General features: G+C 39.1%; 1 protein-coding gene across 5 annotated transcripts in view; it reads right to left on the bottom strand.

Moving 5' to 3' along the window:
* SGCG (sarcoglycan gamma) overlaps positions 1 to 10,744 on the bottom strand; it is a 107,467-nt gene extending 96,723 nt beyond the window's left edge. For all 5 annotated transcript variants that reach the window (XM_040055863.2, XM_040055867.2, XM_040055865.2 and 2 more), the window contains exon 1: positions 10,557 to 10,744. The gene's annotated coding sequence lies outside the window, so the exon portion shown is untranslated. The remainder of the gene's footprint in view (positions 1 to 10,556) is intronic.
* Between the last annotated feature and the right edge of the window lie 5,546 nt (positions 10,745 to 16,290).

Genomic DNA, 16,290 nt, shown 5'->3' with positions numbered 1-16,290 from the left:
AGAGAAAGCTACATAAACAGACACCATCTAATACCCTAAGACAAATGGGAAGTCCCATGAACATATCCCACATAAACCTAGATTCCTAGGTTGTTCTCAATATGGATGATTTGCAGTTATATTTTTTACAACTAACCATGAAAATACTCAGATTTTACTCACTTAGGCTGAAGTCATTCCTCAGGTATGAGCTGGGGATTGGCACACTTAAAAAAAAAAGTTATCACTCTCCAGCTCAATAAGGACAAGTGCCCAGAAAACGGAAGAGCAGGTGTCAGATATCCCGAGCTCTAGACAGAAAAATTTGAGTCCCAATCCTGACCTCGGCTCAATAAGACAACTGAGTTCAATTTTCTCAACCAGTATTCTGTGTAGTGAGGACTAATATTTGATGAAAGCAAACGCACAAAGAATCATCCTTCACAAGACAGCAGTTTCTTTCAAACTTCATAGTATATTAGGATCATAGATGCCAAATTGCAACATTTCATGTTAGCTCATGAAGTTGTATTTCATAAACCAGGATAACCCTATATGAGCACTCTGGGATCACAGCTTCACCAATGGTGAAGTTACAGCAACATCACATCTAGGCAGTTACCACAAACCAATGGCTTGTATAAATAGCACAACAAATTCAAGAGATAAAGCAGCTCAAGAACAAGGAAGCCTATGCTGTGAAAATCCCGAGTTTTCTGAAGTAGCTGCTTACATTGTCTACGCTCCTGCTTATGATGTAACTCATCTTTCTGAAGAGTCTCAGTCTTGGGAAGAATGGACATGAGCCAGTACCCACTAATCACCTCAAGGAACAGCTGTAGTTAGTGGACACACTTCCTTCTGAAGTCTTTTTCTGATTATACTGCAATGTCCCGTTACTATTCCCTCTTAGATCTAAATCTATTATTCTTTGCTTCACAATGATCCAACAAGAAACAGATTAGATACTGAACCTATCTAATATTAATCTACAGTCTGGCTGTTAAGGCATTCTCTTGTAAGGAGAAGTAGTATGCGTCCATAACTAGTAACTTTCTGAATTTGGTTTCCCACTTCCCTGTCCCCTTTTTTAGTCTATAATAAAAAATGTGCCTAGGTCATCTATAGCATTGTCCAAGTTAAATAAAATTCAGGACTCTCCTGTGTAAAAGAACTCCTTTGCTTCTGCTATGGAGACAGAATTTTGGACTTGTAACATTTATACCCACTGCATTATTTTATATTAACTGTATGTGCACTCTACACCAAGTCATAAATCATTTTAAAGACCTATTGCATGGTAGATCATATTTAGTACAGGCAAATGCCTCCCAAAATATTCCAAATAAGAAGTACACATCAGAAAAGGAATACCTCGCTAGTTGTTGTGAAAAGGTAAGCCCTCTTTATGAGACAGTATTTGGTCTTTTGCATTTTGTAAGTTTGCATACAAAAAGTTCAATGTTACAAACATTACTTCCTTTTTTATAATCTAGGAAGAAGTAGATAATATTTAGCCTGTTTTTACTCAGCGTGCAGCAGGTAAATTGCAGTTCTTTTTAAATCTTTCAAGAACTTTAAGAAACACAGTCCACATATACAATGTAAATTCTTAACATAAAAACCTGAACACAATCTGTCAAAATACATCAGCATGAAGAAACGTATATTCATTTGGTTGTGACCTATAATTTTTCAGGATGACAGCTTAAGCATGTGAGGCATTTGCAAAGATCACAAATTCTCCTCTTAGGATTTAGCATTTAACCTGTCCTTGACATCTGCTAATATTTATGATCTCCACTATTACCTATGTATGTATTCTGTATTCATAGTACTTTAAACAGGCAGGATAAATTTTAAAAATAGCAATATTCCAAACATCCAGTACTTAGAAATCAATAGTATTTGTAATAAGATTGACTTTCAATCAGCTCCAAAACAGAATTTGTCTTTTTGCCTATGCAACATGTCCTACATATCTGCTTTTACAATTTCTTGTAGAGTGCATTAGCAGCAGATGTCAACAATTCACTTCAGATTCAGTCTTCTCTCAGCTAAATTTTTAGTGCCAGGCTATTGGATTAAATAACTTTAACAGCAATATCAGGCCAATCCACTTCTGGTACATTATTTTTCATGATCCTTGGGACAAAAACCAAGGACCAATGATTATACTGGAGAAGCCCTTCTGACAGTGGCACATTTCCAAATGTGAGATGATTTCCAAAGGACCAAACAGCCTATTTCCTGTCACAGTGGCAAATGCAATCTCATGCCGAAGGAGAATCCATAAATCTTCAGAAAAAATAGTGACTGGCACTGAACAGCCATAACAGAATGATCCACAGTCTTTCCCTATTGGTCCACAAAGATCTCTGGGAAGAGTTCAGGAGTAGGGCTTATCACTTTTTGTTTTTGAGAGCAGCAGCTCACTCCAAACTATTTGGAGTAGCACACAGATAGCCTGTGGTGAATAGAGAGTAAGCCTGATATTTGGGGGGAAAAAAAAAAAGAGTTTTTAAAAATTACTTTTAAGATTTTATTTTCAGTAATATAAGGTGAAAATTTAGGCCCAAGCAGTTTGGTAAATGCTCTCCCCTTGTCCACTCACTGTGACCTTGTTTGTTACTTACAAAGGAAAACAAAGATGGGGTATTTTTGTTTGAACTGCATCCTAGGATTGCTTTTGATTAGTAAATTAAATGTAAGGTCAAGCTACTTTAGCAACAAGGAACTTTGATAAGGTGGTCCCATGGTTGTGTTACATAAACATGATGACCTCAGTGTTACTATGAACTCAGGATTAATGAAATTGTGAAAAACTGATTTGTGTAGCCAGGAAATATTACATAATCAGAACATATCAGCCAGTCTAGCTGAAAAGTAAATATGCAGATGTAATACAAAAAAAAAAAGTGTATGTGCATGGATTTTTATGTATACATAAAAAAAATCAGGGGTGTTCCTTGAAGTTTCTTCTGAGGTAATGTTTACTTATCTTACAAAAGTGAAACAAGACAATAGGAAGGCCTTGTGATAAAGCATAACAGCTTTTATTTCAGTTATAAAAATGTTCATTCTGCCATCTATCTGCAGAAGTAAGCCTGAGAATTCTCATTAAAATTTCAGCACGGCTGGTCATAAGAAAAAAAAAGTAGGAATAGTTAAAAAAAGATAATTGAATTCTTACATGATTGCAGTATAGTCTGACACCTCTAAGTAAGTCTATACTTTCTGTCACTGAACAAAAGGTTCAGTGGCATGGGATGTGTCACCTGTCACTAAATAAGCTATAAGATTTATTCACTTGGAAAGTTGGGCCCTATTTAGTCTGTTATTTTCGGAAGTTAGAACATTTTATTATAAAATTAGACAAATAAGTGAAGTATCACTTCTCACTAACACATTCCTCTAGTTACATAAAAATATGTACTAAATTTGCTATTAAATTGTAAGTCAAATATCCTAATGGCATAAAATGGTGTTGTTACTTCCAGAAAACAAAACTCAGCTATTCAAAAACAGTAAGCCACCAGTACCTCAGCTTTAAATATATTTGTTTAATTCTGTGAAGAAGCACAAGTGAGTAAAATGTTCTCTTTGCCTGTTCAGACACTTCTGCAATGCTAAAAGTCCAAAGATCTCTTAGTGGGATGGACAATCATTCAATAATGATGATGGAGAACACATAAAAATTAGAACTATCCAAGTCATTAAAACAATCCTCATGGTTTCTTACGACAAATGTGACGAGAAAGATAACGTACACAAACAACACCAATGACTCCTCAAGAAGCTGAAGCTCGAGAAAACTCTTATCAATGTTTCCCCTACATTCTACTTAAAACTAATCTGTCATGATCTCCTGGAACTGCTTATATTAATCAAAACGTCTTTTTTTTTTTTTTTCTTCCAGTTCCTGGAGCTCACTATGGAAATTTGCTGTGCAATGAGGCCAGACAGCTTTTCACTGAACTTTCAAAATTCAGCTGGCTTATGCACAGGAAGAAAGGAAGAGTCATCTATACTAAAGAGAAGTGATAAGATTGCTTTATAGGAGGTAAGAAACAAAGACACAGGAACAACAAGCAAAAAAGAAACCAAGAGATATGATGAGAAAAGCAAACAAAATAAAATGGAATGAGAAAGGGTGAAGACAACAAAAACAATCTGCAGCAGTAAAGCAGAGAGAACAGAGAGCAACAGGAGTTTCCCATCAAAAAACAGCCTGATGCCCAGTATTTTATTTAAACCAAGCAATATCACAACTCAACATGACTATTAAGTTCAAAGGTGTAATAAGTGATTCAGACCATCTAAATTTAATATTGTCACTTCTTCTACACAGACTGAACAAGAAGAAAGCATTACATGTTCTGGAATTAAAACACCATAACTGACAAGATGATTTAATTAGACTACAGTAGAAGCCTCTCTGAAGGCTATCTGTCCTGGGGTCACTCAGTAAAACTACGTCAGTAACAGTAAGTAAAGACAGTGCACACCATCTTCCCACAGTACTATGCTTCCTGCATCTAACAATTAGATCGGCAGCACAGTCACAGCCACAGTTTCCACTTTAGTTGCTGAAACTCAGATTCCTACATATATTCCTGTACATTCCTCTACACAGATCACAATCCCTAACTATGAGTATGATTACCTCCAATAACATAGAGACTTCTGTATGATCCCTAACTCTTTTGGGACGTTCTAGAGCCTACCTGGATGGGGCTTTGTATAACCTGGTGCAGGAAGGGGTGTCCCTGCCCATGGCAGGGGGTTTGGAACTGGATGATCTTTATGATCCCTTCCAACCCAAGCCGTTCTACATTTCTGTGACTTCTGGGAGGATCTTGCATTAGCCAGCCAGTGAACTAAGGGAAGCAGCAGAAGAAGATCCCATTGCCTAAAAGCTTAGCAAAGTCGTCATATTACTCAAAAGATCCTGAAAAGGCCTCTTGAGTTCATTCTAGATCCATGAAGAACACAGCTCATCCAACAATGAAATGTCCTGAGAGAGGTAATATAACCTTGCACTTCAGATGAAAATGTAACTCTGACCATTGCCAAGACACCATAAATGGTTTACTAAAACCTGAAGCTTCTTTCTAAATATGAGAAGGCTTCAGAACCCAGTGTTGGTTCCAACAAGGAGGAGGAGCAGGAGGCGGAAGGACGTCTCTGGACTTCCACAATGGCTGCTAGTCTTTTTTTAAGACTGCTTATAACTTTTTTTCTCAAATTATCTGGAGAAGTTTGTTTTTGAAAATGGATTGAGAGATTCCAGTGAAATTTATTTAATTAGCCAGGTCTTTCCATTTCATTTCTCTTTCCTCGGTTGTTTAAGTACTTCCAAATTTTGAAGTCAGCACCAGGAAAAGGCTGAGTCCTTTCTAATTATGTGCATATGCACCTCTATGTAAAAACATATTGCTGTCTTCAAATCTCTGAGCAAAAATCTTCACAGCCTGAGAAAGTGCTGCAACCAAGAAAATCAAGTCAGTATCATGCTATGATTTTTCACATACAGTATTTTTCTCAAATAATGTTGCACATTAGTTTACAATTCCTCATTAGCAAATGAAGAATTTAGGAAAACTGACAGACAGTTACAGACAAAAATTCCTTGTTTCTGAAATCAAATAAATTGCTGGTTTAGAATCAACTTATATATGTTATTATGTCATTTTTAGATTAATGAACAGGGTTTTCAGCGTATACTGTGAAATTTCTTGAATCTTGGAACTTTTTCCTCAAAACTCCTATTTGAAAAACGATCTATTTTTTTTGCAACACAGAAAACCATGTTTTTACAATATCTTTGATAATAGCAAAGGTGTTCAATATACAAAATCCAAATTCGATAGTGCAATTCTTAGAAAACAAATAGAAGCTATCTCTCCAGGTTTATACAGACATGATATTATGGAGTTTCCAGAATTATTTATAATAAATACATACTCAGAAGTATAGAATGCTTAATGCAAAACCACGAGCAAGGAATTTATTTAGGTACTTTTCTATGATTCACATATATCAAAGTTCCCAAAAATAATTCTTCAGTTTCAGAGGTTGATACATGTAATGTGACTCAACAGCAATATTGACAAATACATTAATTTGGAACATCACAGTGAGTAAATTCAGTGAAGTGGAAAAAAAATAATTAGATGTTCAGGATCACTCTGTTAAACCTAAGACTCTACATATTCGTAGAAAACAGGTAAATATAACATCAAATTTCATAGTGTGCCCATTTCATATAAAACTGTTAAGGTTTTCAATGCCATACACCCCTAACAGAAAATCAGTTTCTGTAACATTATTTTAGTTTTCCTCTAATGTTTTCATAAACATGAACAAATGTGGAATTTTAATGACCCTCAGAAATTATCTAAAGCATAGTAGGCAATCAAACAGCTCAATAATTTGACTTATTATTCCCCATTATTTGGTGACTAAAGTTACTTACTACAAATAATTGTCACAAACTAAAGGTAAAACTGGCACTTATATTACCTTGTTAATTTTCATGAGGTTTGTGTACAGCATTTTAATTAAAGTAGTATACACGATACGATTGCAAGGGACACTGCCCAGGAATATTTTGACCTGACATTCAGGAAAAGGTATTTGGTTGCTCAGTAAAACAATTGTATTAAAAAGAATTTCTAAATTAAAAAGCACTTTATTTCCTTTAAAGCTGTGATGTTTTGCAACAAAACCTTTCTCAAACAAATACATACTACTCCTGCTTCGGACTTCATAAAAGTTTTTAAAAGACAATAATACCTATATTTATACACCCTTATAATACCTATGGACTGAAACCCATTAGATTGGTTAATTAAGAAAACAGGTTACATTACCATATTAAGAGAAAGCTCTCCTGGTCTTTTGTGATAGATATTAATCACTTTATTAACAAGAGAACTGACAGAGTATAGTTTTTACATCTAAGCATGACATTAGGCCAAGGAGATCTAGAAGCCAGGACTAAAAATTTTGGTATACACGACTAAAACTCAGAATAATGATGTAAAACTGAAAACATGATCTAGGAGAAAATTAAGATGCAATTAAAGAATGTAAATAATTTAACTAAAAAAAATCAACTGAGAAAATACTGGATGAAGACACTCAGTGTGTAGCTATTCTGGTACTTGGGTGGTTAGAGTTACCATGAGTAAACATTATCAGCAATACCATATTTTTGTATAAAAGACAACATGCTACCTTGAACTGAAGCTAATCTTTACTTGCTGGTAAGGCAACAGCTGTAATTTCCTTACAGAACATTCTCTACCTATGGAATCAAGGAAGAAAATAGAGGAAGTCAGCAGAAAATATTAACTACCAGAGGTCAAAAAAAGATGACAAAGAAGCAAAAATTAAATAATCAGGAGTCTTTCAGCTGAGAGGAAACCAACACCCAGAATGTGTATGCAAAGTGAAAGCTCATTCTGCAGGAATATTACTTGTTCGTGGTGACCAGAAGGAATCCTTTCCCTAAGTCTAGCCCGGTCTTTTTACAGATTTCTATGTACTTCACAGTGCCTGGGAACTGAACCTGTAGCTAAGACAATTTTCTTTAGATAGTGTATTCCACTTTTTATCAGTTTCTTGCTTCTGTAAAAACACGGTTAACTAGTTTCACAATGATTTTATCTACGCCAACCACACCAGATGGGTTTAAACAACAAAGTAAAAAGTTTTCTATCATGGTTCAAGAGATGCCTTTATATATAGTAGTACAATGTCTGCAAACAGAACTATAAGAAAAAAAGCTGTATACGCGACCACAGTTTTCAAGTACAAGCAAATACCTCACCTGTTCTTTCATGCACACCTTTACCCAAAATCCTCAATGTGTGCATTATCTTCAAAAGCAGTTTTTAGAGCAAATGTTCATGTTAAAAAACCAGACAAGCTCACCCCAAACAAACAAACCAAATCACAGCAAATAAACCCCAAAACCCTCAGTTCCTAAATTCCTCCTCTTTTTCTCCCCTTTTACTTAACTTCCCATACTTCCATACCTTAATGGCATTTTATACATCTCCCTTGCTTCACCTAGCCATTTTCACTGCTTAAGATTTTGCACACTGTAGAAGAACATTTGTTGGACACCCAGCCACATTTAAGCTTCTGACTTCTAACATGAGCTCAGCTTTTGAAAGCAATCCCTATATACAATTTGGACATTTATCAGAACAGATAGAGTATTATCAAACAGAGCATTTTGCTTCAGTATATTCTATCCATATTCTACCTCTGCATAACTTAAGTACCGGTACTTCTGTGTATTTAACTAAGATGATGATGTGAATGAAATTAATTCAAATATCTGGTTAAACACCTGAGCACTAAATCCATAGGCTTCTAAATATTAGAACTATACTAAAAATCCTAAGTTAGACCCAACACCACTACATCAGTTCTTACATCTTAGTTACATCCTAGCAATAATTTTACAAGTAATACATTTAACTCAATAAAACAACTCTCACACCACTACACACCTCCATAAAAGAAGTTGAAAAGTTTGTCAGACAGTTCAGAATGACATCTCCTTTTAATACACTACACATGCTCGCTCCTATGCAAACCAAGTTTTAACTGTCATGCTGTCAAGAAAAATGATAATTCCCTAGTCATAGCTTATCTTTCTAAGGAAGTAAGAACTACAGAACATTTTACAACAGAAAATTGTATCATATGTTTAACAAAACCTGCCGCTTGCATGAAAGCCCAGAGAGATGGTGTATTTGAAGCTGACAATGAAAAAGAAAAAATCAAAAAACCCAACCAGTGAACAAAATGCAGAAAAGTAGGAAGCATTTCAAGTTTTATACATGTCTATTGTTCTTCTGTTTCCTCAGCACTATGTCAGCTTATGCAATATAAACGTCCATTAATAAAAGCCTGAGCACATGTAAAGACATCTTAGAACTGCATCGGGTCACTAAGTGTGACAGACCTTCTTAAGGGATATATCCATGTGACGATTAAGGAAAGTGCCAACCTGAAAATTACCTTAAGTACGGTGCCTTATCAGTGTCTGACAATCAGGTGTTACCTGCAGCAACAGACATATGTTGCTTTTAGATCTAGTCTGCTTTTAAATGCTCCCCTAAATCTGGTTTCAAATTTGTTCTATTAAAAACTAACCAACAAAAAAACAGATCCAAGAAAATAAACCCTCAAACCAAAAAGCTATTCAGACTTCGATATAATGAAATTGGGTTCACTGCACTTATGTTTTTCCATAAGATTTTGCAATAAATATTATGGAATTACCTTGGTATTTGAAAATTTTTAAGTAAAACAGAACAGCAGCTGATAGTTAAGGTAGACTATCTACGATTAACCAGGAGAGATAGCACAGAACATTCTCTGTAGGAGGAAACTGCCTCATTTGAAATGGCTTGAATGCATTCTCTGCAGTTTCTAATGTACACATCTTTCGTTCAGGCTGGGAGGGAAGGAGGTTTCCCAAGGTACAGATCTTCTGATTAGTTATTTTTTTTTAAAGTAGTTCAGTGGTTTGGGGTTTTTTGGTTGTTTTTTTTTTTTTTTTGCTTTGCAGCAAAGGTACCTAGAACCTCAGTGGGAAACTCTGCTTACTTTCGATTCCTTAAGTTACTTCAGAAGAACTAAGCAAACCACTTGAGTCTGTCCTTTACATAAATTACGAGCAAAGGGGAAAGAAAATAATTGCAAAACATTTAAACTGGGATTTTATCTCTAACAGCATTATGATGATTCATGCATTTTACTAAAAGTTTCTGCCTAATCCACAAATGTTCAGTTAAAAAGCCCCAACGAAATGCGAATCAAGAAGAACAGCAGTTGCATTTACTGTTACGTCACAAAACATAACAAACCTACTGAAGTCTCAGGCGTACCGCTGTGCGTCTCGTTCTGGTAAGACTTTGTAGTTTGTTTTCCCTAAACATACCTAAACCGATACAAGCAGGTAGGTAAATTTCACAGAAGAGTAAGACGTAGCCATTAAAGATGCTGACATTAGGCTTGTAAGGATAATTGATCCTACTCCTCCGCAACAAACCAGAGTGAAATCAACCAGACAAGTTGAGCGAACTGCTGGCAGCACCGCTCCTGCCACCCGAGGGGGGGAAGCTGCGGCACCCACTGCCCGCGGCAACACAGACAGGCTGCTTCTCCTTCGCCACGCTCCCGTCCCGCGGAGATCCTCTCCCGCTTCTCTCCGCCCCCCACCCCGCTGGAAACTTTCGGCGGGGCGCGGCGCGCCCGCTGACACCAGCGCCGAGCCGCTGCGGCCGCGGGATGCCGGCGCCGCACCCCCAGCGCGGCGCGGAGAGGCACAGCGCGGGGCACCGCGCTGGGTACCGGAGCGCCAAGCGGGTCCTGCCGAACACACCGATGTGCCACCCCACACCGCGGGCTCCCTCCCGCCAGCCTCCCCTGCCCTTCGCCCCTCGGCCGGAGGCGGCGGCAGGACAACTTTCCAGGGGCAGCTTGCCCTCTCCCGGGCACTGGAAGCGTGTCGGCTCGGCTCGGGCCGGGCAGGAGTGCGGGGCGCTTACCTGATGTCCCCGCTCGGCTGCAGGGCAGGGCAGCGTCCCCGCGGTCCCCTTCATGCCCGAGGGGCTGCCTTGCCCGCACACACGTCCTCATCCAGCTTCCTGCCCGCGGGCTGCGCCTCCCTCCCTCGCCCTGGCGGGGCGGGCGCCGCTCTCGCGGTGTGGCCGGCGCGGCAGGGAGGGAAGGAGGAACAGAGGGGCGGCCGCCAGGAGGAGGAGGAGGAGGAGGAGAAGGAGAAGGCGAGCAGGGGGCGGGAGACGAGCTGTGCCCTCCCTTCTCTCCGCCCCAGCGGCTGAGCAGACACAGAGCAGCCGCGGGCGGGCTGCGCTCCCCGGCTGTGGGCAGCGCCGGGGCTGCCCTGGCCTTCCCTGCACCGCGTCCGTGCCGTGTGTCCCCGGCTCCGGTGGGCAGGACAGGGCAGGACTCGGCTCCGCGGTGCCTCTGGAGGGCGCCCCGAGCCCAAAGCTCTGCGCTTTATCGGAGCGACCCGGTTCCAGGGCCGGCGGCAGGGCTGGGCTGGGCCGAGCTGGGCTGGGCCGGGCCGGGCCGGGCCGGGCCGGGCCGAGCCGGGCCGGGCTGGGCCGGGCTGGGCTGGGCTGGCACCGCCGCGCCTCGCCCGCTGCCGCGGATGGGGTTTGGGGCCGGCCTCAGGGTGGGACGGGAGGGGCTGGGAAGGCTTCGGGATGTGTGGTAGGAGCCGGATAAATGTGGTGGAGAGCACAAAAGGAGTTGGGGGGCGGATGTCCGAGGAGATTGTAAGAATAAGGTTTGCGCAGTTCAAGAGAAGAAAAAGGGATCAGGGAGGAAAAGAGGGAAACTGACTGCGACAGAGAAGAAGCGTGACGTGCTGATTGGGAAGATGAATGATAAATACAGTTTTTCCTTTTGCAGGAAGGGTGTTCAGAAAGGTAGGGAGGAGTGAATACCAGTGGTATAGCTGAAGAGGAGAAAGAATAGGAAAGGATTGTTGGGCAACACAGGGTAAAATGTGTCGTGTAAGTCGGCAAAGGCAGGTTTTGGGAAGGTGAAGAGTTTAAGGAGATAACGATTCTGGGGAAGACAGAATTTTACGGGGCTTGGCAAGAAATACATGTGAAATTTTGGTTAGGAGTATGGAGAAGAAGTTTAGCAACCTTATCCTAGAAGTCAGAAAAATGAGTCGCTGAGGAAGTGATTTTAACTTAGTAGAGATTTTAATTAGGGGAAATATTCCCAAGTGAAAGCATTGAAAAAGTAGGAAATAAGCACTGCAGGACTTGCTGGGTTAAGAAGGAACTTTGAGATCGAAAGAAAATTCCCAGCCTGAAACAGCTAGTGCATCTGAGCAGAACACACAAAGTTTTTGGTTGAAAGGAGAGGGAGTGTTGCTTCTGTATGGGATAGAATTCACCCTGTCCAGAAATTTCTGTGAGAATTGTGCAGTGTATCTTACTATGTTCTGACAAATCGTGCCATCCTACATGGGTAGTGGAGAGTTGGATTGAAGGTGTCCAAACTAAACTCACGTTTACAAACCAGTGTAGGAAACTGGACCCTGGCCAGCCAGGACTAGCAGTAAATGCAGTATTCCCCACAGACTTGATATCATCCTAGTCCTTGGAGAGCTGAATTGAGCTTTAGCTTTTAGCCAGCCCAGTCTGAAGAATGTTTGGGCATGCAGATTCATTTCTTTTAGTATTTACTGATTGGAAGTTCATGTGGCTGAACTACCCAGGAATGGGGAAGTTCTACTGCACTTCATGTGGAAAATTACTTGGGGTGCAAACTAAGATACATGAAACTGGAATAGAAATTACTGTGTGTACACTGAAATGTGTCATTGAAGTGTTTACTGCAGAAATGAGAGGGAAAAATGTTGACCAAATTAATCTCTTCATCCAGAGGATAATTTGTTGGAATAACCGGTATCTTCATTGACCTCTTGCAACATTTTGACCTACAACACTGAATTGTTTTTTGGGGTTTTTATTTAAGTCAGAGTTTTATTCTGGTCTATTCTAACACCTTGAATCTCAGCTATTGTGAGACAGCTGTATTGAACTGTAGTAAAATTGTGTCCAGCAAAAGGCTTATGTTGTATGAGTGACTTACAATAAGCAGAATATTGTAGGCACAGGGTAGCTAGGATGTAGATTGGATTAAAAAAAAAAAAAAAAAAAAAAGAGTTATCCTACTTTGCTTTGGGGTAGGACTATGTAATCTGTATCTTGCCCTTTGGTGTTCTCTCTTAATTTTTCTTCCTGCCCTTTATTGTGCAGAATCTTCCTTCTTCTTGTGGCTTATCAATCCTACCACTCTACTTATGTCTAAAATTAATTTTATATATTTTATGTATATAAAAATTTTTACAGGAGTTGTTACCAGAGATCCAGCAGATGATACTTCAGTAGCCATCTCTTGCATAAAAATGGTGTGCCAGTCTGGACTTCCAGATGCTGTTGTAGTATTGGAGAAAATAATGATGGTTAAAAATAAATGTTTAGCTGATTGCTCATAGGAGTTGGAAGTTCTCTGGCAGTTACCTGTGGAGCTGCTGCTCAGGACTGGTGAAAATCTTGTATATATGAAACAAGATGAAATCAGCATTTTCAAGTTATTTCTGAGCATTGTCATTTCCGTGTTTTTTTGTGGTTGTTATGAACGTCAGTAGCTAATCTGGAAATCTTTTGTGAAAGGCCACTCTCAGGGGTGCTGTTTGCTACCAGTTTGTATTGTGTGTAACAAATCTCTTCTAGTTCCTTGAACTACTATGTGTCTGAATTTGAGATAATTTACTGAAAATTATTATCCTGGATACACTAGCAAGTTTAATAAAAATCAGTGGAAAATTCAGTCATTTTCTTAAAAGTATGTGCTTCTTAACAAATTCTATTCTTGTTAACATATTCCGTAATGTACATGGATTTGTAAATCCAAAGTATAGTTTAAAAATTATTGGTATGGGTAAAATTCTAATAGTATGCTTTAATCACTGGGACAGCATTGGAATTTGATATGTTGATCACCTAGATTCAATGGTGTTAATAACTTGTACGTAAGAATCTGTTCCATGTAAAATGAAATATTGTATTATGGATACCAGCTATAAACTCCCTGAAGAAAACACATTTGTTGTGAGTTACTCTCTATTTTCTTTTTGAAGTCAGATTGCTTGTACAGTGGAATAAGCAGTGAGTGAGATATAAATGCAAAGTTATTTGTTTTTTTAATGAACTGGCTAACACGTTGATCAGTTCAGGTTTGTGGCATCTATACCGTCATGTAAACAGTTGAGTTCACTTTCTCCTCCCTCACCTGTCCCCACCCCTCATCCACTTCTCACTGGCCATGTTGCTTATGTCTTTTTTTTGGATTCCCACTCATCTGTGACAGAAGCTAAATAGCTTTCCCAATAAAGAAGCTCAAGGTCGGAGTTGGGAGTAGCTCACACTGATGGCATGGATCCATCCATACTCAGCTGGCTCACAGCAGCTTAGTCGTCATTCTCCAAAGATGCAGCCTTTGGGTTACACTATGACTCCTCACCGTGCTGTCATGTGCCATGTAAATGTTAATCTACCCTTCAAACATTGTATACTGGACTGTGAAATAGCCTGGTTGCCTCTGGGAAATCTCTGTGGCTCATGCTACAAATCCGATTCTGTTGTTTGAGCACCTAAAAAAAGAGTAATGACATCCCCTCCCACCCCCCCCCCCAAAAAAAAAAAAAAAAAAAAAAAAGGCAAACCAAAGGAAAAAAAACCCCTAACAACAAAACAAGAAAACACCCCCCCTCGGAGTTCTTAATATTTTCAGGGATTATGCCTGGGTGATCTGCCTCCTTCTGAGAAAAAAAATCTTAGGTCGTTTTATGAGGCCATTTCCCTGGACACCATCAAACTGTCTAAGTTCAAGTCCGAAAAATGCATGATGTTCTATCAAGGCTAAAAGATCCAACAGCTTTTCTGTGGTTATGTGTCATAAGACCTGCTTTTTCTATGAGCACCTGCACAAAACGTAAAGCAAGCCCTTGACAGCATATTGGCTGCTTCAAGAAAGGGCATTATCTGAGTTCCATGATCAGGTATCAGCAGTAGCTTCCCTCTTGAAATCCAAGGATAGAGTGACAAAGTGTTTCTCACATTCAGACTGAGTGTCCGTGAAAAGAGCCCAGCCTAGGTATAAGCTCCAGAGAACCGGAGCCCATGGGCAACCTTCAGTTGTGAAGTATGCTGTGCTTCTTATAACCCTGAGCTCCTGAGAAATCTACACATGTTCCTCTTCAGCTTTTCTTTTGCCCATTTTATTCCTCATACTGCATCGGGAATTTGGATTCCATTGTGTCTCAAAGTTGTTTATGCTCTTTATATAGCCAACAAAAAGCTTAGTGCATCCTGAGCATTCTGAAGATGGGTTTTGAAGATTTATGGCTACTCCTATAAACTCTACAGCCACTTAGGCAATAATATCAGGATTCATTTGTAAACTGGGGTCTGGAGCCTTTTCTGGCACCTTCCCCACAGGGGCCCCAGAGTGCAGGTATTGGTTCAGTCCAAGGCTCCTTTCAATGCAAACCTGCTAGATCCAACCAAGAGGAAACACAGACAGGATAGTTTCCTTGGTCATTCCTGGCAGGCAGTTTTTTGCATGCCTTTCTTGCCTCCTTTCTTTCCTTCACCTCTCTTAAGATTGTTTTCCTCTTACATTTGAATGTACACTTTCAAAGATTTCTTGCTTCAATGTAATTTTACTGTAATTAATTCAGACTACACATTTTGCTTGTCCTTTTGTACCCTTTAGATCTGACCAATATGAATACACTGTTAGCAGGATGAACAGTTCTCATTTCTACCAGTTCTGCACCAATTTATATGGTATTATTTTCTTCTCAGTTGCTAGTTTATCTCGGGGTTTTTTTCTGTCTGTGGAGAAAAGGATAAACAAATTAGCTTATAAATGCCATATTGCAGTTCTAAATAAGGTATTACTCATTAAAAATAACCTTTTATTATGACCCTTTTTGTTACAACATGTCTTGTATGTCACGCATTGTCCCTAAGTAAAACTTTTAACAATTCCTTTTTTTTTAAATTTATTATTGAATTCTCCCTGCTTAAACCAAAACAGTCAGTGATACAATGTAGTTGGAGAAGTGTTTTGGTAGCGTCTTGGTAAAGATGGTTCATAAGCATGAAACTTAATGTAAAGCATTTGTAGTAGGGTGGCAATTGCTTGAAAAGTAATTGTCTCACAATGATGTATAGTAAAATAGTGTATTATATTTAAACTGGTCAAATATGACAACTAAGCTTGTCTTTTTTTTTTTTTTTTTTTTTTTTTTTTTTTTTTTTTTTTTTTTTTTTTTTTTTAATGGGATTATTTCCTGAAATTATTAGGATCTCTTTCTGTAGCCATACAAAGAAGATGGAGCTCTGTTGTAGGTATCCTAGCAGTGGTTATAAACAAGCCCTTTAAAATCCTTCTGAAAAAAGGGTTTAGAATATTTTAAAAGGGGTTTTCTGCTTTGTTTTGGTTCTAGTTTTACTTCTAAGTTTTACTATATTTCTTGCTAAATTGCTATCAACATGCATGTGGCATAACAATTTTATTTTCAACTCTTTACTGCCAGCTGAATAATGTCCTTTCATGACATTATCTATGGAAATGTGACTTCTTTGCAGACTTTGTAGTAGCAATCAGTACTTTTGAATATTTTTTGTGCTGTTATTCAGACTTTAGCAAGAATGTCATACAGCC

Source organism: Hirundo rustica, chromosome 2 (genome assembly GCF_015227805.2).
Source record: "Hirundo rustica isolate bHirRus1 chromosome 2, bHirRus1.pri.v3, whole genome shotgun sequence".
NCBI lineage: Eukaryota > Metazoa > Chordata > Aves > Passeriformes > Hirundinidae > Hirundo > Hirundo rustica.
Note: the sequence above shows the minus strand (reverse complement) of the source record. Positions and strands in the feature narration are given on the sequence as shown.